A 25,463-nucleotide genomic window follows, 5' to 3' on the forward strand; every position below is an offset into this window, starting at 1 on the left:
CTTCACTCCTAACATCTCCTGCACTCTTTCCTCCACATCTGAATCTCTTTTTCCCCATACTCCCTCTCATTCTCCCCTATATACCTCACCACCCATTCCAATCTCGTCTACACTTCTCCAGTCTCCCCTATATGCCTTGCTTCCCGCTCCCAGCTCCCTATCCCCTTCCTACGTTTCAATCTCCCCTATCTTCGTCTCTGCAGCATCCCAATCCCCAGTCAACCCGTCTCTTCCCCTCCCATTAACTCAATATCCTACCTACCACACTGTATAACTTTCAAATGATTGTCAGCACCACTCTAATCTTTTAAACCCTTGAATCCATTGTCACTCTCCTCTATACCCCTCTCTAATCACACCCAATCCCATTATAGTACATTCATTGAGACAGTTAGACCATTGGAGCAGAATGAGGCCATTTGGAACATCGAGACTGCTCCGACATTCATTCGTGGCAAATCACTTTTACACCTTTTGAGCCTAAGTCCCTGGCCTTCTCCTAACCTTGATGCCCTTTCCAGTCAAGCTGTGTTGTCCTATAATCCTCTCCTACACCACATACATGTATCCCTTTACCAGTCGCCCCTATCCCTGTCATTGGACTGCCAGTTCACAATACACTTCTCCTGTCTTGTCAATGTTCTCCATACACTTCTCCACAACATTCCAATTGCTTTAATGCCGCTCCCCTCCAATACTCAGATCACTATAGCCGTCTCCGATCAACACCCGCCCCCAATCTTCATTATGCCGTTCCCCTCCACTTTCTGTTCTCTATATCACTTTCCTCCTATCCCAATCTTTCCTATGCAGCTAATCGTTTGCTTAACACCACTCTGCTCTGTCTCCCGGTTCACTGGCTCCTTGACGAGAATGAGGTACTTTATAGAATGAAGACCCCTTCTTCACATCTTCTAAAAGTCTATTATCGCCGATCCGGTGGTGTGCGGGGGAATGGCAATAACACGTGTGATGCCAACAAGCTCAATGAACTGATTAGAAAAGCTGGCTCTGTTATACGAATTAAAACAGACACAAAGGAGGCTGTGGTAGAACAAAGGCCCCGATGAAAAAATCCTGGCATTTCTGGACAATGTTTCTCACCCTCTACACAACTCCTCAGCTGAACAGAGGAACACTTTTAGTAATATACCATGACAACTGCGCCACTCCAAAGAGTGCTGTATTCTTTGTTACTCTCGGCCTTTAAGCCTCTAAAGTGGGTCATCCTATAGCCAGGAAAGTGATGGCCCTCTCCTGCTAGATTGTTAACTTTTTTTTATTCTTTCTTACTTGTCTTCTAATATTTTCATACTTTTATGTCCGTGCACTTGTGGTGCTATTGTGACGGTTGAATTTCACGGGATCAATGAAGAGATTATCCATCAATCTAGTCACTTCTCCTCCCTTGCCCCTACTATGTCCACTATGCCCCTACTCATCCTGACAATCTGCCCTGCACCACTCTTACCCCTCCAAATTTACCTGATTCCTTTCTCCGTTCTACGACTCTCAGTCTCTCCTATACTCCTCCCCACCTCCTTAAATCCGGCATATTCGTTGATTCCACCTCCTAGATTTTCTACACCTCTCTCCTCCCCTTCCAATGTTACCTGTCCCCCTTCGCCTTACCTCACCCTGTTACCTTCACTCTTGCTATCCCACTTTAAATCTTTCTGCCTCCTCCAAACTCGACTATGACCCTCTTCTCTCACTTCCACATTATTTCATACCGTTCTCCTGCAACTCAAAATCCCACTATACTCTTCCCACACCCCTAATCACCCATAGCCCCCTCTTTGCACTCCATGTTTCTAGATAACAATCACTTAAATTCCCACTCTACGATATACGCTCCCCAATTACTCTGATACCCTTCCTAGCTCCCCTATACAACTCTACCTCACTCACATTCCCCTATAACCATCTTCGACCTTTCCAACCCTTCCTTGTACCTACTTTCCCTTTGTCCCTTTCCTACTACAACCAGTTTACACTATATCACTGTTCTCCCCATCCTAATCTCCATTCTACAGCGAATCCCTTGCTGCTCTCCCCTATACCCTTCTTCACAGGCACCCAATTCACTCTGTCCTTTCCACCCCAATCATCTTTTATGCTAAGTCCAGCCTCTACTATTCCGTTCTGTTGCTCCTAATCTGCCGTTTACTGCTCTCCACCTCTTCATAGTTATCTATTGCCCTCTCCTGCTTTCTTGTCCCTCCCAGTTCTCTATACTCATCGCACCCACTTTCAATTGTCCCTATAACTCTGTGTCTCCACCTGAAACTCACATATAACAATCTCCTTCCTCTTCCAGTCTCCCCTATATCTTTTTTGTCCCCCCCTGCTAATTACCATTATACACCTAGCCCGATGCCACTCTCCCTATTCCTCTTCTTTAATTTCCCGTTCATGATATCATTTTCCTGCTCTTCCAATCTCCCGTATACCCTTCACTCCCTATTTCAAATCTCGGTTTCTGGTGCCATCCAAAGTAGAGCGTTCCTATAAAACCTTTCGTAAGCCGAATGGCGTAAATCGAAAAATCAATTACCTTTAATTTATATGGGTAAACTTTCTGAGTGTTCCCAGATCCCAAAAAAAAACCCACAAGTAATACCAAACAGCACATAAAACTTAAAGGAGCTCTAACATATAGTATAAGCATGAATGATATGATAAATACACAGCCTATATAAACTAGAAATAAGGTATGTACAGTGTAGTTTCACTTACCAGAATCGGGAAGTAAAGATTTATAGAAAAGAAAACTGCACGCATGCGTACACACCTGCCCGAGCAAAACTTCACGCTCATGATGGTCTTTCTCGGAGTAAACACAAGTTTAAAGCGGGCCCTGCCGCCGTTTCTCGGACGTTAGTTGTGCCGCTGCCCAGGATGCGCGCTGCCTCTATAACGGTTCGTCGCAAAACAAACGCTGAACGCTATTTTCGCTTTTCTCATTTTTTCGTAATATCGATACTCCTCTTCGGATTTCTTTTGGTTAGCGAAACTAATGTAGGTCTTTCGTAAAAGGGAGGTAGCGTAGCACGAAAGCTCGTAAAGCGGACGCTGCTGTCTTTGTATTTCTCTAACCACTCTTAAGCTATCCTGTACCCCTAAGTTTCCTATTCCCTTCTTCTCCCCTTGAATCTCTCCCATACTTTCTCTACTGTGCCTCACTACATACGTACCACAATCCTCATGACCTGTATCCTCTCCTCAGTTGCCCCATGCCCTCTTTTTCCGCCTTCCATTTAACCAGAGCCTTCTCCTCCACTTTCTAATCGCACAGTCAGCATTCTCCACCCGCATCGAAATTTCACCCGCCCACATCCTGCCCTGCTAGTTTCCACAAAGCCCCTGGTTTCCCTCCCGTTCTCTCCCATACCTTTATCCTGCCCCTCACAGTCACCCTTAAATACCCTTATATACTAGCCGGTTGCCTCTCTGCCAATATTCCACTCCTTCGATTATTTTGCTTTATCATTTTGCTGCTCATCCAATCTTCCCTTTCTTCGCCGATTCTCTGTTATGCCTCGATCCTCCCCATCACGCATTTCAGATTCAGAAGCAGTTCCATTATGACCAGAATGTGAAGTGAAATTTCTTATGTAGCAGCAGCAGTTCAATGCAATACATAATCTAGCCGAGAAAATAACAATAATAGTAATAATAATAACAATAACAAACAGAATAAAATAATTAAAATAATAAATGAACAAATAAATAAATTACAAATATGAATAGATTTTTTAAAACGTGCAAAATCAGAAATCATGCCTATTAAAAAAGGTGTGATAGTGTCCAAAGATTCAAGTTCATTTAGGAATCTGATGGCAGAGGGGAGGAGGATATTCTGTAACCGTTGAGTACGTGCCTTCAGGATTCTGTACGTCCTACCTGATGGTAACCGTGAGAGAAGGGCATGCCCTGTATAATGGAGGACCTTATAATGGACGCTACCTTTCTGAGACAACGGTCCCTAAAGATGTCCTGGGTATTTTTAGGTTAGTACCCTAAATAGATCTAACTACATTTACAACCTTCTGTAGCTTCTTTCGGTCCTGTGCAGTAGCCCTTCCATACCAGACAGTGATGAGGCCTGTCAGAATACTCTACACGGTACATCTATAGAACTTTCTGAGTGTACTTGTTGACATACCAAATCTCTTCAAACACTTAATAAAGTATAGCCGCTGTCTTCACTAACGCTGCTTACTCTCTCCAGTTCCAATCCCTCTATGAGGATTGGTATGTGTCCCTTCGTCTTACCCTTCCTGAAGTCCACAATCAGCTCTTTTGTCTTACTGAAGTTGAGTGCCAGGTTGTTGCCGTGGCACCACTCCACTAGTTGGCTATTTCACTCCTGTACGCCCTCTCGTCACCAGCTGAGATTCTACCAACAATGTTGTATCGGCAGCAAATGTATAGATGGTATTTGAGCTATGCCTTTGCACACAGTGATTTGTATATAGAGAGTAGAGCAATGGGCTAAGCACACACCCCTGAGCTGTGCCAGTTTTGATCGTCCACGAGGAGGAAATGTTATCAGCTCTCCTTTTCCTCAAACTATTTATACCCTTTTCCTCCGGCCCTGAGTTCCCTACACCCCGTTACTTCTGTTACGTACCCGTGACACGTGACAGTGGTACCCTTGTCCCGTGACTGGGGTTGAAGTTATATTGGACTTGAGGTAATGGTCTTGTGATGGTGGAGTGATGTCATTTTCCCGCCAGTAGAGGTCATGTGACAGGTTTTTTTTTACAGGGTATAAAAGGAAGACCTACCCTGTCAGGTGGGGCAGTTCGTGGCTAGATTTGCCAAGATGACTTCATGTCACTGCGTGATTTAATGTGATGACGCAGTTTAGTTGAAAAATGAAGTTTTATATAATGCCTGAAGTTTGAAAGGTAATCGCCAGCGGTTTCTTTGCTGGTGGAGAGTGAAGATAAAAGTTTGGAAGATAAAAATCGAGGAGAATCGATTTCAACGGTGGATTGGTTACGACCTTATTTGATCCTCATTCGGAAGGATTTCGTTGACTGTTCTCGTGTTAATCTCCGCTGGGATAGCGGGAGATTGAGAATAGTGTGGAAGAAGAGGTTAGTGCCATTAAACCATTACGTTTTATAAAATTCTTCGTAGGAAAGTTCGACGCCGGGGAATCGAAGGACAACGACGTGGAAGAGAATTTAAATCGCTTTGAAAAGTCTCTCCTTTTAAAAGGACTGTGAGCTTTTGAACTTTCGGCATACCGCTTTAAAGAACTGTTTTTTTTTTCAATACCGCTTTAAGAACTGTTTGAACTGCAGCGCTATTAAGAACTGTGAATCTGCCGTACAGCAGCTGTTTTCCGGTTGCGTTTGAGTTTGTTTGCTTTTGAGGGGGTTTGTTTTCAGTGTTTAATAAACGTGTTATTTGTTATAAAAACCCTTGCCTAACTCATCTATATTTACTGTTGCCTGAATACGTAACATAATTATGGGGGCTACGTCCGGATTTGGATCGTTTGAGTTTAAAATGCTTTTTGAATTTTGAATCGGTGTTTTGGTAACGGGGAATACTCGATTCTTTTGTTTGATTGGCTTGTGAGTGGTATTCGGCAACGATGAATATTGATGAGTTTCTGGATTCGCCAGCTGCGGATTTGTTAGCGAAGGCGAAAAAAGCTGAAGTATCTGAGATTACTAATAGATTGCAACTTAAAGGTATTTTGGCGACTACATCAAAAGCTGTAATACAGAGAAAAATCGCATCACATTTTGTGGCTTCGGGTGATTTTGATGAATCGATTTTAGAATCGTTTCCAATAAGTAATCTGGAGATGCAGTTGCAAATCGAACAAATGATGTTAGAGCGGTGTAAATTGGAAATTGCACAAAAACAGAGAGATTTTGAATATGCAATGGCTAAATTAAGGTCTGGGAATCAGTCTTCTGATTCTAAAAAACCGTTTGTTGCTAGCCAAGAAATTAAATTGGTCCCTCCATTTAGTGAAACAGAAGTGGAAAGATATTTTCAACATTTTGAAACTATTGCTCGGATGTCAGACTGGCCGAAAGATAAATGGTCAGTGTTGTTACAGAGTGTGATTAAAGGCAAAGCACAGCAAGTTTACACATCTTTAACTGCTGCGCAAGCATTGGATTATGATATTGTGAAAACGAATATTCTCAAAGCATATGAATTAGTCCCAGAAGCATATAGGGAAAGATTCAGAAGTTTGAAAAAGTCTGTGGAAAAGACTTATGTGGAATTTGCCTATGATAAAGCTATGTGTTTTGAGAGATGGGTTTCTTCTAAAAATGTAAATGAGGACTAATGGACTTTGAGAGAGCTGATTTTAATGGAGGAATTTAAAAGAAGCATTCCTGTTGAAGTAAGGACCTACTTAAATGAGAGGGATACTGATAAATTGCAGGACTGTGCTAGATTAGCTGATGAGTATGTTTTAATCCATAAGAATAAATTTCCTCAGGGTAGAATTTTTAAGAGGAAAAATAATATGGAGACTCAAGGTAAATCAGAAATTAAATCAGAGGTTAATGAGAAAGGTAAGGGGGAAGGAAAACCTGTGAGGGAAAGACAGTTTGGTCTTATTTGTAACTATTGTAAGAAGCCTGGCCATGTAATAGCTAACTGTTTCAAATTGAAAAAGAAAGAGAAGGAAGCAGTTCCAGATGCTTGTGTGCAACATACTGAAGCACCTGTAAAGTTACAGGGTTTGGTAAACACAAATGAGGATTTGTTAGAGTCTGACCAAGTTAGAAAGGGATACGATCATTTTATAACTGAAGGGTTTGTATCCTTGAAAGAAGGATCTACTCTGGTGCCAATAAAAATCCTTAGGGATACTGGAGCTTCTCAATCACTGATGTTAGATAATGTGTTGAAGTTTAATGAAGAGAGTGATACTGGTGAGGTAAATTACATAAGAGGTGTTGGAAGTGATTTTATGCCTGTACATTTACATGAAGTAAATTTAAAATCAGGGTTAGTTACAGGATTTGTTAAAGTAGGATTACAGCATAGCTTACCTGTGAAGTGTATTTCTTTATTGTTAGGTAATGACTTGGCAGGTGGACAAGTTTTTCCTGAAGTGCATTTGACAATGGAGTCAGAGGAACCAGAGGTGAATTCTAACACAGATTCTTCCTGTGTTGTGACTAGAGCCATGGCTAAAAAAATTGATGTGCAGAATGAGGTTGTTACTCATGACTGTTCAACTCAGGATTCGAGTTTTGAGGATGTGTCAGAGACTTTCTTACCTTCGTTGTTTGAACATGATTCTGGGAGTAAGTCTGACTATGAAGATTTATCTCTGTCTCGGAAGGAGATGATAGCAGAGCAGAATAGAGATCCTGAGATTATAAAATTAAGGGAACAAGCTTTACTAGGTAGTGAAATTGAGAAGGTGTCAGTAGGATATTACTTGGAAAAAGGAGTGTTGATGAGGAAGTGGAGGTCGCCTACAATTCCTGCAAGTGAGGAATGGAATGTTGTTTATCAGGTGGTTGTTCCTAAAGTTTATCGGAATGAGATTTTGACTTTACTCATAGTGTGCCTTTAGGTGGACATCAAGGGGTAAGGAAAACTGTGGACAAGATTTTAAAACATTTTTACTGGCCTGGTCTAAGAAAAGATGTGGCGATGTTTTGTAAGACGTGCCATACTTGTCAAATTGTGGGTAAACCAAATCAGGTTACACCAGTAGCTCCATTACAACCTATTCCAGCATTCGGTGAACCGTTTTCTAAAGTTATTGTAGATTGTGTTGGTCCATTACCAAAGACAAAAACTGGTTATCAGTATTTGTTGACTATCATGTGTACTTCGTCTAGGTTTCCAGAGGCAGTACCACTTAGGAATATAAAAGCTAAAACTGTGACGAAGGCTCTTATAAAATTCTTTACTTATTTTGGATTGCCTAAGGAAATACAAACTGATCAAGGCAGTAATTTTATGTCTGGATTGTTTCAACAGATAGTTTATAAATTGGGAGCTAAGCAAATCATTTCGTCTGCATACCATCCAGAATCGCAAGGTGCCTTGGAGAGGTTTCATTCTACTCTCAAGAATATGATTAGGACATATTGTGTGGAAAATGAATGTGACTGGGATGAGAGTATAAACTTACTTTTATTTGCAGTAAGGGAATCGGTACAGGAATCTTTAGGTTTTAGTCCATTTGAACTTGTGTTTGGGCATAGAGTTAGAGGACCTTTAGCTTTATTGAAGGAACAGTGGATTAGTAAGGAAGTGCATACTAATTTGTTCGACTATGTTTTGAAATTTAAGGACAGGTTACATAAAGCTTGTAGTTTAGCCAAGGAAAATTTAAAGTTGGCTCAGGGGAAAATGAAAACTTGGTATGATAAAGAAGCTAGGATGAGGATGTTTAAGCCTGGAGATAAGGTGTTGGTTCTTTTCCCAGTGCAGACAAATCCTTTACAAGCTGGATTTCATGGTCCTTATGAAATTGTGTCTAGAATCAATTATGTGGATTACGTAATAAAAACTCCAGATCGTAGAAGGTCAACACAACTTTGCCACATAAATATGATTAAACCATATTTTGAGAAACAATCTGATACTGTGACTGTTGTGGTTAGTGAGAATGAGTTTGATTTAACTGGGAACATGAAAGATGATTCATCTGACTTTCATTCTAAATCTAACATTGTTTCTGTTAGGTTACCTAATTCAACCATTTTGGAAAATATGGATGAGAAATTAGCACATTTACAGCTAGAGCAGAAACAACAGATGAAGGAATTGATTTTTAAATATAAGGATTTGTTTCCAGATGTTCCGAGAAGGACTACTATAGCTTCACATGATGTAGATGTTGGAGATGCCAAACCTATTAAACAACATCCATATAGGATGAACATGGAAAAATGTGAACTTGCTGAGAAAGAAATTGAATACATGTTAGAGAATGATATTATTAGACATTCTAACTCGAATTGGAGTTCGCCATGTGTTATGGTGCCAAAACCTGATGGTAGTATTAGGTTTTGTACGGACTATAGGAAGGTGAATGCTGTAACGAAAACAGATGCATATCCAATTCCTAGAGTAGATGATTGTGTAGATAAGGTTGGAAAAGCAAAGTTCCTTACAAAGATTGATTTATTGAAAGAGTATTGGTGTGTTCCATTAACGGACAGAGGTAGGGAGATTTCTGCATTTGTAACTCCATCTGGGTTATATGAGTATAATGTTCTTCCATTTGGGATTAAGAATGCCCCAGGTACTTTCCAGAGGATGATTAATTCTGTGATTCAGGGATTGAAAGATACTGATGCTTATATTGATGATTTAGTGACAGGAAATGATACTTGGGAAGCACACATAATTGCGGTGGAGAAATTGTTTGAAAAGCTTTCAAAAGCTAACTTGACTATTAATTTAGCCAAGAGTGAATTTGGACATGCCATTGTGACTTACCTTGGTTATGTTGTAGGTCAAGGTAAGGTAGCTCCTGTTCAGGCAAAAGTTCAGGCAATTTTAGAGATTCCCACTCTGACGGGGAAAAAAACTCTCAGAAGATTTTTGGGAATGGTAGGATATTATCGGAAATTTTGTAAGAATTTTGCTAATGTTGCCCTTCCATTAACTAACCTTTTGCAGAAGAATGTGAAGTTTGTGTGGACAGTGTTGTCAGGAAGCATTTGAAAAATTGAAAACAATGATATGTCAACAACCTGTGCTTAAGGCACCTGACTTTGGAAAACCTTTTTCATTAGCTGTAGATGCTAGTGATGAAGCTGCGGGAGCAGTATTGATGCAAAGGAATGAGGGTGATGAGGTTGATCATCCAGTAGCTTACTTTTCTAAGAAATTTAATAAGCATCAAAGAAACTATTCAACAATAGAGAAAGAATTGTTATCTCTTGTTTTAGCTTTGGAATATTTTGAGGTATATGTTGGTACAACTCAAAAACCACTTATTGTTTACACTGATCATAATCCGTTAGTTTTTCTGAGTAAGATGAAAAACAAAAACAGAAGATTATTAAATTGGAGTTTGATGTTACAAGAGTACAATGTTGTGATAACTCATATTAAAGGTAAAGATAATGTGGTTGCTGATTGTCTATCTCGATGTTGAATGTACAATGTAATTTTTTTTTGGAGTGTTTTTTTTTATTGTAACACTCCTACTGTATTGTATATTGTGTATGTTATATAATTTATACATTTGTTTTTCTTGTAAGTAATTGTTAAAAATTTTTGTTCTTGTAAGACCAAAAATGTTTTTTTTTTGGAGGGAGGTGTTACGTACCCGTGACACGTGACAGTGGTACCCTTGTCCCGTGACTGGGGTTGAAGTTATATTGGACTTGAGGTAATGGTCTTGTGATGGTGGAGTGATGTCATTTTCCCGCCAGTAGAGGTCATGTGACAGGTTTTTTTTACAGGGTATAAAAGGAAGACCCACCCTGTCAGGTGGGGCAGTTCGTGGCTAGATTTGCCAAGATGACTTCATGTCACTGCGTGATTTAATGTGATGACGCAGTTTAGTTGAAAAATGAAGTTTTATATAATGCCTGAAGTTTGAAAGGTCATCGCCAGCGGTTTCTTTGCTGGTGGAGAGTGAAGATAAAAGTTTGGAAGATAAAAATCGAGGAGAATCGATTTTCAACGGTGGATTGGTTACGACCTTATTTGATCCTCATTCGGAAGGATTTCGTTGACTGTTCTCGTGTTAATCTCCGCTGGGATAGCGGGAGATTGAGAATAGTGTGGAAGAAGAGGTTAGTGCCATTAAACCATTACGTTTTATAAAATTCTTCGTGGGAAAGTTCGACGCCGGGGAATCGAAGGACAACGACGTGGAAGAGAATTTAAATCGCTTTGAAAAGTCTCTCCTTTTAAAAGGACTGTGAGCTTTTGAACTTTCGACATACCGCTTTAAAGAACTGTTTTTTTCAATTCCGCTTTAAGAACTGTTTGAACTGCAGCGCTATTAAGAACTGTGAATCTGCCGTACAGCAGCTGTTTTCCGGTTGCGTTTGAGTTTGTTTGTTTTTGAGGGGGTTTGTTTTCAGTGTTTAATAAACGTGTTATTTGTTATAAAAACCCTTGCCTAACTCATCTATATTTATTGTTGCCTGAATACGTAACACTTCCCAGACCCTAGTAAGGGCACTCCCCCCACCATCCCTTCAATATCATACTCCGGTCCCCTCCACTTGTCAGGATCCCTACAGCCTTCACTTTCCCCTTGCAATCTACGGTTACAGATTCCGATGAAACGGATACGCCAAGCCACTGTTTTCGAAGGGTGGTATTTGCCCCTGTATGATATGACTAAGATGCCCCCTACATTTAAGGTATCTCCTCACATACGAGGTTTTGAGTGATTCTGTAAATATAGAGGTCAAATACATTTGGGAATTAGTTCTTGTACTGAGATCTTTAGTGCTCGTAAGACCAAAGGTCTTACGAGCACTAAATGGCACATATCAGATTTGTGGTGACAATGCTTACCCTTGGTTACCCCATGCTTGGAAGAGTTGTTGTTACCTTGCTTATACTGTACCTTACTATCGTCATTTGAATTCTCTCACAGACCATACATATATTATCCATATATATCCATATACCCTCGTGAATCTCGTAGGCACATTACCTAATCAGAGCACTTACATTGGTTCCTTTTTATGCTACCGCCCATATTTCCCGAGAGGTGATTCATTTGTCTGATGCAATGCAAACAATAGCCAATGAAACCGCGTAGCTTTAGCCCAGACTAGTAACAGATGGTTAATGCCGAGTTAGTAGCTATCCGTACATTGGCCCTGCAAAATAGGATGGTGTTGGACTTTTTGCTAACAAAGCAGGGAGGATCTTAAGCCATCGTCGGTCAAGAATGTTGTACTTACATTACGGACGAGAGTGAGAACATTACCGATTTGGCAGACCATATTCAAATAGAGTCGGCTAAGTTGACCGCTTTGGCCAACAACTCCACAGACATACATCTGTGGAGTGGGGACCCTTTTCCTGGTTACCTAACGCCTTTGGGGACATCGGACATAAGATACTGCAATGGTTAATATGGATTGTAATAATTTTAGTCATTATAGTATTTACTGTGCATGTGCTTAAGTCAATGTGTGCTGCTGTAATTGCTTTCAGGCGTCCGTGATCCGCTATACCAGAGACAGGGGTTGGAGTGTATGGGTGAGATGCATTGGTCTGATAAATGGATAAGTCAAGGAAATGGTTAACAATTAGGAATTTGTGGGTCTGTCCTGTTTTGAATGTCTACTTGCGTGTTGGGCAAATTGACCCTTGATTTTAGATAAGGGGAGAAACAATGTGGCTCTGGTCTACCTGATTAAATGGCCTGAAAGCAAACCACAGTGCTGATTTATGTTAAGGTAATTAATCACCTTGTCTCTAAAGAATGTATTTTTTTACATTGTAAGAATAATAGAATGCATTGTCCCTAAGGAGGTCGAGGCCAATTGTTGAAGGTCACCCTTCAACCCTAGTTAGGGTCGGGTAAACGTTGGATTGGATGCCTCGCCCCTACCAGCTGGGCTAGGAGGTGGCGATAGGGCTATAAAAGGCGGGCAAATTCTTTCTTGGGCTGACCACTCACCTTGGTCCCATGTTCGGGCCGAGCAGCTGAACCGGCACCAAGGATCTACAAGCTGGCCAGTCCACGGTCGATCGCCTGCCTCAGAGACCACGACCGGGATCACTGTATGTTCTGCTCCCGTATCCACCAGAGCAACAAACTATTGATCATTTCTCTTTGTCCAGTGGACCAGTATAGGTACATAAGGCCTCGTGTCCCCCCGGGTCTGCATTGAATTGATCTTATATGTCGGGGGAACCCGGCCACCCCCCTCGGTCCGTGAGGGGTTGTGTTACGAAGGATGAACAGCTCTGATGGGCAGAAGGGTACAGAGTTGCCCGTGTCCCCCCCCCCCCCGGGAGAATTAAAAACTGTTACTGTTGCCAGGCTGCTAATGAGAGTGAAAGAGATGGAACAAAAACATACTGAGACTGGAACATTTGCTTCAGACAAGGAAGAGATAACACCGGGGGAGAGAGACTTGTTTTTCCACCATATTATGACTCCTGTAAGACTCACGGCTCCGGAGAGGGCTGTTTACTTGGTGCCATTCTGTTCATTAAAATTCCTCAGTGGACAGCCGGAGTGGGCTGGTTTGATGGACTAAGTCATTCAAAACTGATTGACACCTGAGACACCGTGAGTAGGGATAAAAGTGAGGTCTGGGGAGACACCCCTCAGACACACCAGGAGACACACTAGTGAGCACTGCTTAAGTGTTGGAACCCACGAGAAGGTGTGGGGCATCGGAGACCAAACGAAGGATCGGTCAATTTTAACTCACAGTGTTTATAGCGAGGCCGGTGGGGGCTTGTGTGTGTGTCCACCCTTGCCTGGGTGACGAGTCCAGCATAGAAGAACGGTCTAGCTAAAGGACAGAGGGGTCATATCTGAATGGCCACAACAACACATCGACAGATCAAGAAAGTAAAGGAAGGTTTGCAAGACAATAGCTGTTACTGTTTGCTCGCTCTCTCTCTCTCTCTCTCTCTCTCTCTCTCTTCCTCCCTCCCTCCCTCCAACGGTTACAACAAAAGAACCAACAACTACCTCAGCCTACATGAACTGAACTTTATACTTTCCCATGATAATTCCTTATCCCCTAGACAACAATAGAGCTTGTTTATTATTGATTATTTTTATACCCACACTTTTAGGTTTAGTATTGCTAACGTGTATTATCTGCATATTTGCATTGTTGATATTGATTTGTATATTTTTACTAATAACCACTGTTTTGAAAATAGTACCAGACTCCAACGGACACTTCTATTTTTGCTGGTAAGACACCCAGTTACGGGGTACGTAACAGTTGGGAATCTGCTATTTTCCGATGTTCTCCTGTATGGCTCTTTTTCACTACGTCCTGCAAGTCAGCTAACGATGCGTACAGTGAGGAGGCAGGAGGAGAAGGAGGGACAGCCGGCGTCCTCCCAGCTTTCATCTGCTCATGATACAAAGCATACAATACACTAGTCGGTACACCTTCAATCTTCTCCTTACTGACGCCTGTTTTCAAAAGGGTAGTGAACACCTCCCTGCGTGTCAGGGCAGGCTTCCTAGTCTCATTGGTACCATTAGTACCTTCCCCTCCAGTATTCGTTAGCCGTGTCGAACGGTCTCGGGGTTTGACCATCTGCAAGTCCGAAAGGTTTGCCAAGGCATTAGTCACGCCCTCCACATCCTCCTGAAATAAGGGCCCCAATAATGCAAGAGCCACACCCCGAGAGGACGGGGCAGCTCGTGTACATCCCTCCGGTGAATTCCTCCTGGTCGGCACCCCGACCCAGTCGCAACTGTGCCCCCCAGTCCCCATACATCCTATTGACCAGGGTCTGTTGTCTTAAGCGGTGAATGCCTTCAGCGGCAGTCTCCCAGTCCCCCTGTACCTGTAAATTCCATTCAAGGGGATGCGGGAGTAACTTCTTAACAACCTCAAACACCTGATAAAAGAACCTATCCCAACGGGGAAATTGGCGTTTCTCAATATTAAATCGGGGAGTCGAGGTTAAAGGCCCTAGCCTCGCTAATTCTTTGGAGTAAAAGATTATACTAGCAGCTCCAACATCCCACAGGCAGAGTAACCATTCGGCCAGGATTCCCCATACCTTTGCTTAAAACGGGCAGCCATCTCAGATAGTTCCTTACATTATACTCTTGTACTCGAGAGTCTGAACTCTCGGCTGCCCGTGTGCATTCTTTTCAGAAGTCACCACAGCAGGCCGAGCCTGCAATGGCTCTGGGGGAAAAGCAGTTTCCCCATCACTATAGAGCCCATTGTCATTGTCACCATATATCCCCATCCCAAGTATCTGGGTCTTCCTAGGATAACAACATTGATCTTATCTTCATGGGATCGGGGATATAATTCTGGTGGCGAGCAGCCTCCTGATGTTTAATTTGTATCCTGTTTCCTATCAGATTCTCTCTCGTTGGAACTTCTACACACTAATTAAGGAAACATTCCTAAACCCCTTTGACAAATCTCTATAACATCTAGTTACTTTACAGTATGGGAGCCCCAGTCCATTGTGGAAAGTTAAAATCTCCTACTACAACAAATTATGGTTGTTGCAATAATGTGATCCCTCGGCGAATCTGTTGCTCTGAACCCGTGGAATATTGGATTGTCTGTAAAATAGCCCAATTAACATAAGTTTTTTTAAATTCCTCAGTTACAGTCATAAAGCATCATTAGATTCTTTTTTTTAATTTTTTTTATAAGTTTTTCAAAACATTTTACAAAATTAAAAACCCCAAATCCCAATGAGGAGCATTAATACAGAGCAAGGTTAAGCATACAATAACAATATGCTACAAAGGAAGAGAATTTAACAAAAAAGCACCTAAATTAAAGACAAGTGAGCTTAGTGTCCTCCCCAAACCCCACAACACAAGAAAAATAACAACAATTCCAGACCAACCACCACACAATATAGAGAGTATAAGTCCGGACAGTCAAACTCCCAGACTGTGAATACACTTAGCAACAGAGGATAATAATGCCTACTACCAGAAAAAAAAAGGGAGCTGAAAGCAAGGGACCGAAAAGAAAAAAAAAAACCCTAGTCAAGAGGAAGGTTATGAAAGTACTCGATAAAAGGCCCCCAGATCTTATGGAGCTTTAAATCCGAATTGAGAACTGAATAATGAATTTTTTCGAGGTCCAAGCAGGCCATAATGTCGTTAAGCCATTGCGCATGAGTGGGCGGGGCAACATCTCTCCATCTAAGGAGGATCAAGCGTCTCGCCAGGAGAGAGGCAAAGGATAGTATTCGGCATTTGGTCGGACCCAGACATAAATCTGTCTCGCCCCAAAAACCGAACAGAGCAATTAAGGGGTGAGGTTCTAGGTGCTGATTCAGAATACCCGATAGTGTAGTGAAGACATCTTTCCAGAATTTCTCCAAGCTAGGACAGAACCAGTACATATGGATGAGAGAGGCAACGCCCCTCTTGCATTTATCACAGAGCGGACTAATGCCAGGGTAGAATCGAGATAGTTTAGATTTAGACATATGGGCTCTATGAACAATCTTAAACTGTAAGAGACAATGGCGAGCACAAAGAGAGGTTGAGTTAACCGATTTGAGAACTGAGTCCCAGCTCTCCTCGGATAAGGAGATATTTAAATCCTGCTCCCAGGCCATTTTAATTTTATCCACAGGGGCCCGTCGTAAGGCTGCTAGTTTATCTTGGATAATTGAAATTAAACCTTTGCCTAGTGGATTACTGGAGAGAAATAGGTCCATAGCATTTTTCGCAGGCATTTCAGGAAAGTTAGGAATTAAAGGAGCAGTAAAGTGTCGGATTTGGAGATATCTGAAAAACTGAGCGTTAGGCAGGTTGAACTTAACAGAGAGCTGTTGAAAAGAAGCAAAGCGGTTATCAAAGAAGAGATCTTCAAAATGTCTAATGCCCTTCCTGTACCAAACATGGAATGCTGAATCGAACGTGGTAGGTAAAAAAAGGTGATTATGTGCGACAGGGCTAGGAATGGAAAACCCCTGGAAACCATAGCATTTCCTGAACTGAGCCCATATACGCAAAGAGTGTCTAACCAGAGGATTAGCTATTGATCTGGGCAGACTGCTAGGGAGTGCAGAGCCAAGAAGTGCAGATATAGATAATTCTTTAGTGGAGCTCAACTCCATTGCCACCCAGTTAGGGCACTCAGGTTGACCGTGGAAGAAAGACCAGAAAGCAGCACAACGTATATTAGCTGCCCAGTAATATAAGCGAAAGTTAGGTAAAGCCATGCCACCCTCTTTGTTAGATTTTTGGAGGTGGATTTTATTAATTCTAGAGCGCTTATTCTGCCACAGATATGACAAAATAATAGAATCTAAGGAATCAAAAAAAGATTTAGGAATAAAAATTGGGATAGATTGAAATAAGTATAAAAATTTGGGGAGAACATACATTTTGATAACATTGATACGACCTACCAAGGACATAGATAGAGGTGACCATTGTACCAGACTCTGTTTTGTAGCATATGAAAGATTGACAAAGTTTTCACGAAAGAGATCTTTAAACTTCCTTGTGACTGTAATTCCAAGATAAGTAAATTGATTATGGACTACTTTAAAAGGGAGATCACGGAATATTAGTTCTTGTGCTTCTTTATTAATTGGGAAAAGTTCACTCTTATGTAAGTTGAGTTTATAGCCAGAGATCTGGCTAAACTGGTCAAGAAGTGAAAACATTAGAGGTAAGGATGTAGACGGATATGAGAGAAAGAGTAGTAAGTCATCAGCATAGAGAGAGACTTTATGCTCAACACCCCCTCTCCAAATCCCGGTCAGTTCAGGACATTTTCGAAATGCTATCGCCAGAGGTTCTATAGCCAAATCAAAGAGAAAGGGACTTAAGGGGCATCCCTGACGGGTGCCACGTTTGAGATTGAATACTTGGGATTTCTGAAAGTTAGTTAGAACAGAAGCAGTAGGACACAGGTACAGCGATTGGATCCAAGAGATGAAACTTTGGCCGAGGTCAAATTTTTCTAAGACTGCAAAAAGGTAGTTCCACTCTATACGATCAAATGCTTTCTCCGCATCAAGGGAGATAACACATTCAGGAGTCCCAGTTGGAACTGAGTATAAAATATTAAATAGACGCCGAATGTTAAAAAAAAGGGAGACAGTTTTTAATAAAGCCTGTTTGGTCATCAGAGATAATGGAGGGAATAACGGTTTCTAATCTATGAGCCAACACTTTAGCTAAGATCTTTACATCAACATTGAGCAGAGAGATCGGCCTGTACGAGGAACACTCTGTTGGGTCTTTGCCCTTTTTTAAAAGAAGAATAATAGATGCCTCATTGAAAGAGGGTGGCAATTTGCCGTAGTTAAACGAGTCAGATAATACTGAAAGTAACTGAGGGGAAAGAAGTGAGGAGAATGATTTATAAAATTCTACAGGGAACCCATCAGGTCCAGGAGATTTCCCTGAGGACAGTGCAGAAATTGCAAAAGATATTTCTTCTAGTGATATAGGCGCATTAAGTTTGGCTTTGAAATCAGATGAAAGTGAGGGGATATTCAGATTCTGTAAAAATTGATCCACAGAGATATTGTCATTCAGGGATTCAGAGGAATAAAGCCGAGAATAAAATTTTTTAAATGCGTCATTAATTTCTAAATGATCCGATGTAAAGTCTCCGTTCTCCTTCCGGATCTTTGTAATATGTTGTTTGGCTTTAGAACGCCTCAGCTGATTGGCTAGGAATTTACCAGACTTATCCCCATGAATGTAAAAGCGGCTCTTGCTTTCGAGAAGTTGGCGTTCGACAGGTTGAGTGGACAGAAGGTTAAATTTAGTTTGGAGTTCAACGTGCTTCTTGTATAATTCAGGGTTCTTAGTTTGGGCATATAATTGATCCACATCTTTAATCTGGTTAATGAGGTCTGCTCGATCTGCACGGGATCTTCTATTGAGATTTGCTGTGTAAGAGATTATTTGACCCCTCAAATATGCTTTCATGGCATCCCAGACAATCTGGGATGGCACTTCAGGTGATGTATTAGTGTTAAAATAGAAGGTTATCTGGTCTTTAATAAATTTTACGAAATCATCATCAGGTAATAAAGTTGAATCGAACCGCCAGTGTTTGTTCCTCTGAGGGAGACCGGGAAAGTTCAGAGAGAGGGTAATTGGGGCATGGTCAGAAATCAGTATACTCTGATAGTCACAAGTGTGGGCAAATGGGATGTTGGTTATCGAGTAGGAAATAGTCAATTCTAGTGAAGGTATGGTGAACATGTGAGAAAAAGGAATAATCTCTCTCCGTAGGATGGAGGAAACGCCATATATCAGAGATACCAAAATTAGAGAGAAACGACTGAATAGCTAAGGCAGATTTGGTAGGTGATCTGGTAACAGAGGACGATCGGTCCAGTTTAGGATCCAACCAACAGTTAAAGTCACCACCCAATATAAGAGAGTATGAGTTTAAGTCTGGTAGTGAGGAAACAAACCGTTCAAAAAAGTTAACATCATCAAAGTTGGGGGCATACAGGTTTGCTAGTGCAACTTTAGTGTTATATAGTTTACCAGAAACAATAATAAAACGGCCATTTGTGTCCGATATTTTATTATGGAGTTCAAAAGGAATATTTGAGTTAATAAGAATGGAGACTCCCCTAGCTTTAGCGGCAAAGGATGAATGAAAATGCTGACCCGCCCACTTGGACAGAAGCCGGGAGTTATCAAAACAACGAATATGAGTTTCTTGGAGGAAAGCAATGTCAGCTTTGAGTTGTTTAATATGTGAGAATACCTTCCTCCTTTTAGCAGGGTGGTTCAGTCCCTTTACAAACCAGCTCACAAATTTAAGTGCACTAGCCATTATCAATTACTAATGCATAAAAGGCAGCAGGCATATAAAAAATCAAGCGGTACAATTGCAGTCTGGGAGCAGAGATGTAAACATAGATTCGTAAGGTCAAAATATAAACATGTCCTAAACAATAAAGAAATGTTGGAACTGGAAAATCCACCCCATCCACACAACCCAAAACTAGACGGCTACCAAAACAAGTAGCTAGCTCTACCAAAAAAATTAACCCAAATACAACTTCCAGATCTGTGTCATTGACAGCAGTTCCGTATAAATGCTATAACAAACAGTAACTAGTTTATGCACTAGAAAACATAACTACAGATTAGAACACCTTCTGCCGAGATATACAACTTAATACAGAGAAAATCGGAAGAAAACCAAAACTAACCTACCCGCGAAAAATTATAGAAGAATAAAGTAAGAGAAAGGGGAAAAAAAAAGGGTAAGAAGGAAAAAGAAAAAAAAGAGGAAGGGGAAAATTATAAATTCAAGACGAGTATTTATCAACCGTTTACCGAGAAGGGAGAGAAAAAAAATTCAGAGAATGGAAAAAAAGGGGGTGAAGAAAAGAAAAAGATAAAATAAATAAATATTTAAAACAGAGGAAAAATAAATCATCAGTTGAACTGTGAACCGACAAACAGGGAGGCCTTCCCTAAAGACTTCAAACCTCCAAAACAAGTTACAATTAGTTGTAGAGCTCTGTAGGTAAAGTTATAGAGGTAAAAATAGATTACACACACACCAAATCCCGGGAGAGATTGTCAACAGCCTTTAGAGTTTCAGTGAATAATGTCTGAGTGATTCAAGTGAATTCCGAGTCCAGAGAAAGTAATTTTACTACGAGGAGTACTTATCCACCATTTTAGGAGGTCCGATCAGATTCCGAAGATGACTGGATAGCTGGAAGACTTGCCACAAACGCTTCAGCTTCCCTCGCTGATTTGAACCACTTGAATTCCCCGGTATTAAACTTGATTCTTAGGTCAGCAAGATTACGAAAGGAAGGTTTGAAACCACGATCAAAAAGCACTTTCATTACGCCTTTATACTCAGCGCGCATCTTTAAGGTCTGAGGTGCAAAATCTTCCACAAAGCGAATGGTTGTATCCTGGAAAGAAAAAGAGCCTCTGCGACGTGCCTCCACAATCAGACTGTGTTTTACCTGGTATTGATGGAAACACAAGATTACTGGTCGCGGACGGGAGCCCAGAATTCCGAGGGAAACATAGACTCTGTGTGCCCGTTCGAGCTCGGGCGGGTTTGGAAGCAGATCCTTCCCGAATATCTCACAGAGAAACTCGGCGAAAAACTTCACGGTTGACCCCTTCTCAGTTGCCTCTGGTAATCCCAGAATTCTCATGTTGCAGCGTCTGCTGCGATTTTCGAGATCCACCATTTTGGAAAGGAGTTTATTACATTTTTCCTCTAAGCTGGAACAGAGAGTCTCCAAGTATCGAACCCGACTTTCTAAAGCTTCAGAAGTCGAATCGATGCGAGATAAGTGTTCAGCATGTTTGTCCACTTTATCGTTGATCCGATCCAGTTTCTCTTCTAACTGTTTGAAAGCGGTTTTAATTTCCTTTAAGATTTCGTCTCGGAGATTTTCAAGCGCCTCCATCGTCACGTCCGACGGGGTCATAGCTTCTTTTCTCCCGGATTCAGAACTCTTGCTAGACATTGTAGGTTAGATATATTCACAGGCAAGTAAGAGATACCGAAATAATTCCTAACTAAGCTTTATAAAATGGAGACATTTAGTGCAAAGGTAGCGACAGTAACGGAACAAAAGTTCGGAGCAGCTAAGCAATCGCCATCTTACCGGAAGTCAGCATCATTAGATTCTAACCTTAGGGGGCAGAAAGGAGATTTTGTGACCACCAAGGAGACAGCGAGTGATGTCGTGACACCAGCATTGGACTTTGTGGCAAACAGTCCCAAGGTCCAATCCGGCTGGTTCCATGGACGCTTTCCATCCTAGCAGCTCGGCCACGTAAAAGTAAAAAAATAAATAAGGTTCTGAGGAAGCAGCACGAAATGTCGCCCGATGTGTCACAAGATGTGGAAAGGAACAACAAATGAGGCACCAGGATGGTGTGCTGCCTCCGGCTGCTCGGGTCCATGATGTATCAGAGCGTCTGTAGGATATTCTGAAGGTGGGGGGTAGGGAGACTGCCAGAGCTCGTGGTGCATATTGGAACCAATGACATAGTCAGAGATGGGAAAGAGATCCTACACACTGAGTACATAGAGTTGGAAAGAGGCAGATGGGAGGAACCTCCAAGGTTGTAATCTCCGGTTTACTCCCAGTACTATGGTACAGCAGGTAGGAATGGGGTAATTACACGGATGAATGAGAGGAGATGGTGCAGGGCACAGGGTTTCAAATTCTTTGATCATTGGAATCTTTTCTAGGGAAGGGATGACCAGTACAAGAGGGACAGGTTGCACCTGAACTGAACGGGAACTACTGACTATCCTTAATCAGTTAATGTCTATCAAAATATTCATGTATCCAGTCGTTAGAATAGTTTCCAATAACTTTCCTACTACTGATATCAGGCTCACCTGCCTATAGATTCCTGGCATATTTAGCACTTGCCTCCCACACAGTCCAAGGAAGGACCTTGGCAGGTTCTGGTGATTTATCCTCCCTAATATGCTTAAAGACAGCAAAAAAACCCTCTTTGCTAATCCCTATAGGACCCAGGACCTCACTACTTATACATATTTCGTATCCATCTCCTGAGTACATACATAGAAAATCCATTTCAGAACCCATCCATCTCTTTTGGCTCCACGTATGTATTACTGTTGTGATCTTCCAGAGGACCAATGTTATCCCTTTCAATCCTTTTGCTCTTAATTGTAGAATCTGTAAGCATTGGCTTTCATCTCATGCATTCTTTTAGCACTCCTGATTTCTGAAGTGTTCTCTAGTATTTCCTATACTCAATAAGTACCTCATTTATCCCCACCTGCCCATACCTACTATGCAACTCATTTTATCTCTTAACCAGAGCCTCAGCATTTCTCAAAAACAAGGTTTCCTGAGCCAGGTATCCTTGCCTTTCGTTCTGACAGGCACATACATAACTTATGCTCTAAACATTTCACTTGCGAAGGCCTCCCATTTACTCATACACCTTTGCTAGTAAACAATCTTTCCCATTCCATACTTGTCAGGCCATTTCTGATACCATCAGAATTGTCCTTTCTTCAACTTTAAATATAAACCCATGGGATGGAGATACCCTTTTCCATACTTCCTTTGAATCTGATGGCATTGTGATCACTAGATTCAAAACTTTCCCATACACAAACTTCTGTCAGCTGTCCTGTCTCATTCCCTAATAAGAGATCAAGTATCACATGTTCACTCAATGGGTTTTCAATATACTGATTAATGAATCTTTCCTGAACACATTTGAAAAACTCTATCCCATCTAGTGTTTTGCGTCTTAGTCAATATGTGGAAAGTTAAAATCACCTACCATCACAACATTGTGTTTCTTGCAACAGTCTGTGTCGTCTGTAACATAGCCCCATTAACATGATTATATTTTTTCTTACTCCTCAGTACCACCCATAAAGCCTCACTAGACAAGTTCTCCAGCCTGTCCTGACTGAGCACTGCCAGGACATTTTCCCTGACAAGTAACTGCACACCTCTCCCTTTAATCCATCCCAATCTGGAACGTCTAAATCAATGGAACCCAGAATATTGAGCTGCCAATCCTGCCTGTCCTGCAACCTGTTATTCATACCTCACCCACACCACTCCCAACTCTGCACCAGCCATCCCTTTCACCTCTCCTGTCTCAGCACTACCTCGTGCTCATCCCACATTTTCCCACATTCTCCCTCAATCTTCACCCCTCTCTAATTCATGCTATTCTCACTCATCCATCCTCTCTCACCATCGAACAGTCACCTCTGATTCCTCACCGCATATTCCCCTCACCCTCTCTCTGTGCCACCCATCTCACTCATTCCTCTCTCCTATGCTTCCCGGGCACTCACCCTCCTTGCTCACTGCACCTCTCTTTCACCCATTGTGCACACCTCTCCTTCCTCACCATTCTCCTTCACCCAACCCTCCTCGCACACCTCTCCGTTCTCTGCCACTCTGCCGAACCCGCTCTTACTCCCCCTCTACTTCTATCCCCACAACCTCACCATCACCCTCCACACTCTCCTTTCTCACCTTTCTTCCCACCTTTCTCTCTCCTATCCTGCTCTGCCTGTTTGCCCGAGGCCCACCCTCTTACCATCTGTCCCTCCTTCTACCACTCTCCCCACCTTTGTCACCTCCAATCATTCACCCTCACCTTCAGCTCCCCCTCTCCTGCACTCTCGCCCTGCCCCTTCCCATTCACTTGATCACCCCCTCACTCTTCACCTCACTCTGATCGTTCCCCTCTTCGTCACCTTTACATCAACTTCATTTTAATGGTTAGTTCCAACTGTAACTGGGAACGTTGTAGGTTCTATACCCGAGGTAATGTTCTTTACGGAATGCCACAATTGAGAATGCCATGGACTGATTAATTTAAAGGAATGTGGAAAAATCTTTGCTCTTTAAATCATGTTAAAATCTCTATCGCTGTACCCTGCTGGTTAGGTGCAATATTAAAGTGACTTTGTGCACACCCAAGTGTCGAACTGGTTCATTTTGATTTCAGCAGAAAGACTGCTCTTCGGTTGGAGGAATGTGCACGGACAGGTCCCGAGGAATGTGCGTGGACATGTCCTGAGCACCGAGTCTCACAGAACAACAACCCGCATCTTCCAAATCAAACAAACAATGATTAGAGCAATGGCGTGTAACCCCGGAATATTGAGCTGCCGGCTGAGCCCCTTCTGCAACTAAGTATCCGTAATGGCTGCAATATCTCAATTCCATGTGTTAATCCATAAACTGAACTCATCTGCCTTTGCTACGTCATGCATTGAAATATATGCAGCTCAGGACATTAATCGCACCAGTCTCATCTATTTGATTCCTGACTTTGTCAGAGGTCATAAAAACATGTCTCCAGAATCCCCCCACTCTCTGTTCTGGCACTCCTGTCCCCATCCCCCGAAACTCTCGTTTAACCCCCAGCACTCTTTGCAGCACGAGCAAATAAGGGTTTTATACCCACCTCCCTGTTCAGGGGCAAATCGACTCTTCTGTACAACTCCCAGCTTCTCTGCCGCGAGCCGATGCTTTACGTACTCAGTCGGCGAACCTCAGTGAGCTATATCTTCTCACACTTTGGATTCCGATTGGCCGCTGTTCAAAAAACGGTACAAATCCCCAGTGTTTATCAGTAAGACAGTTACTGATCACATTAATGTTCAGTGTCTGATACCCAGTGACTGTAAACGCAATCTCCCACAGTTTGTTACATACCGCAGTCTCTGTATTTTACAGTCTGTGTTTCTCAGTACCGCAGACTCGGGTTCCACTCTGAATCATACACCTCATTCTAGCCAAGTGAAAACAAACAGAGAAAATGAGAAACGAAATGATTCAGATCCTGGGAGCTTCTCTGCCATGGATAATTCGGGATCTGCATACTATTAAGGCACCAACAACCGGATCAATTCCCCAGATTGTCTGTTTGTACACTCAGCCCGTAACTGGTCAATTCCCGAGACTGTCTGTCTGTACACTCACCCCGTGACTGTTCAATTCCCGAGACTGTCTCTCTGTACACTCACCCCGTGACTGGTTAATTCCCGAGACTGTCTGTCTGTATACTCTCCCGGTGACTGTTCAATTCCCGAGAATGTCTGTCTGTCTGTACACTCACCCCGTGATTGTTCAATTCCCGAGACTGTCTGTCTGTACACTCTCCCCGTGACTGTGCGGGTTTCCTCCGGGTGCTTCAGGTTCCTCCCATTTCCCAAAGATGTATGGTTCCGTAGGTTAATTGGCCATATTGGTGTATTTGGATGGCACGGAATCATTGGACTCAAAGGGTCTGTTACTCTTCTATATCTTTATAATAAAATAAAGTAAAA

The sequence above is a fragment of the Hemitrygon akajei genome, chromosome 2, assembly GCF_048418815.1.
Source record: "Hemitrygon akajei chromosome 2, sHemAka1.3, whole genome shotgun sequence".
In the NCBI taxonomy this organism is placed as follows: domain Eukaryota; kingdom Metazoa; phylum Chordata; class Chondrichthyes; order Myliobatiformes; family Dasyatidae; genus Hemitrygon; species Hemitrygon akajei.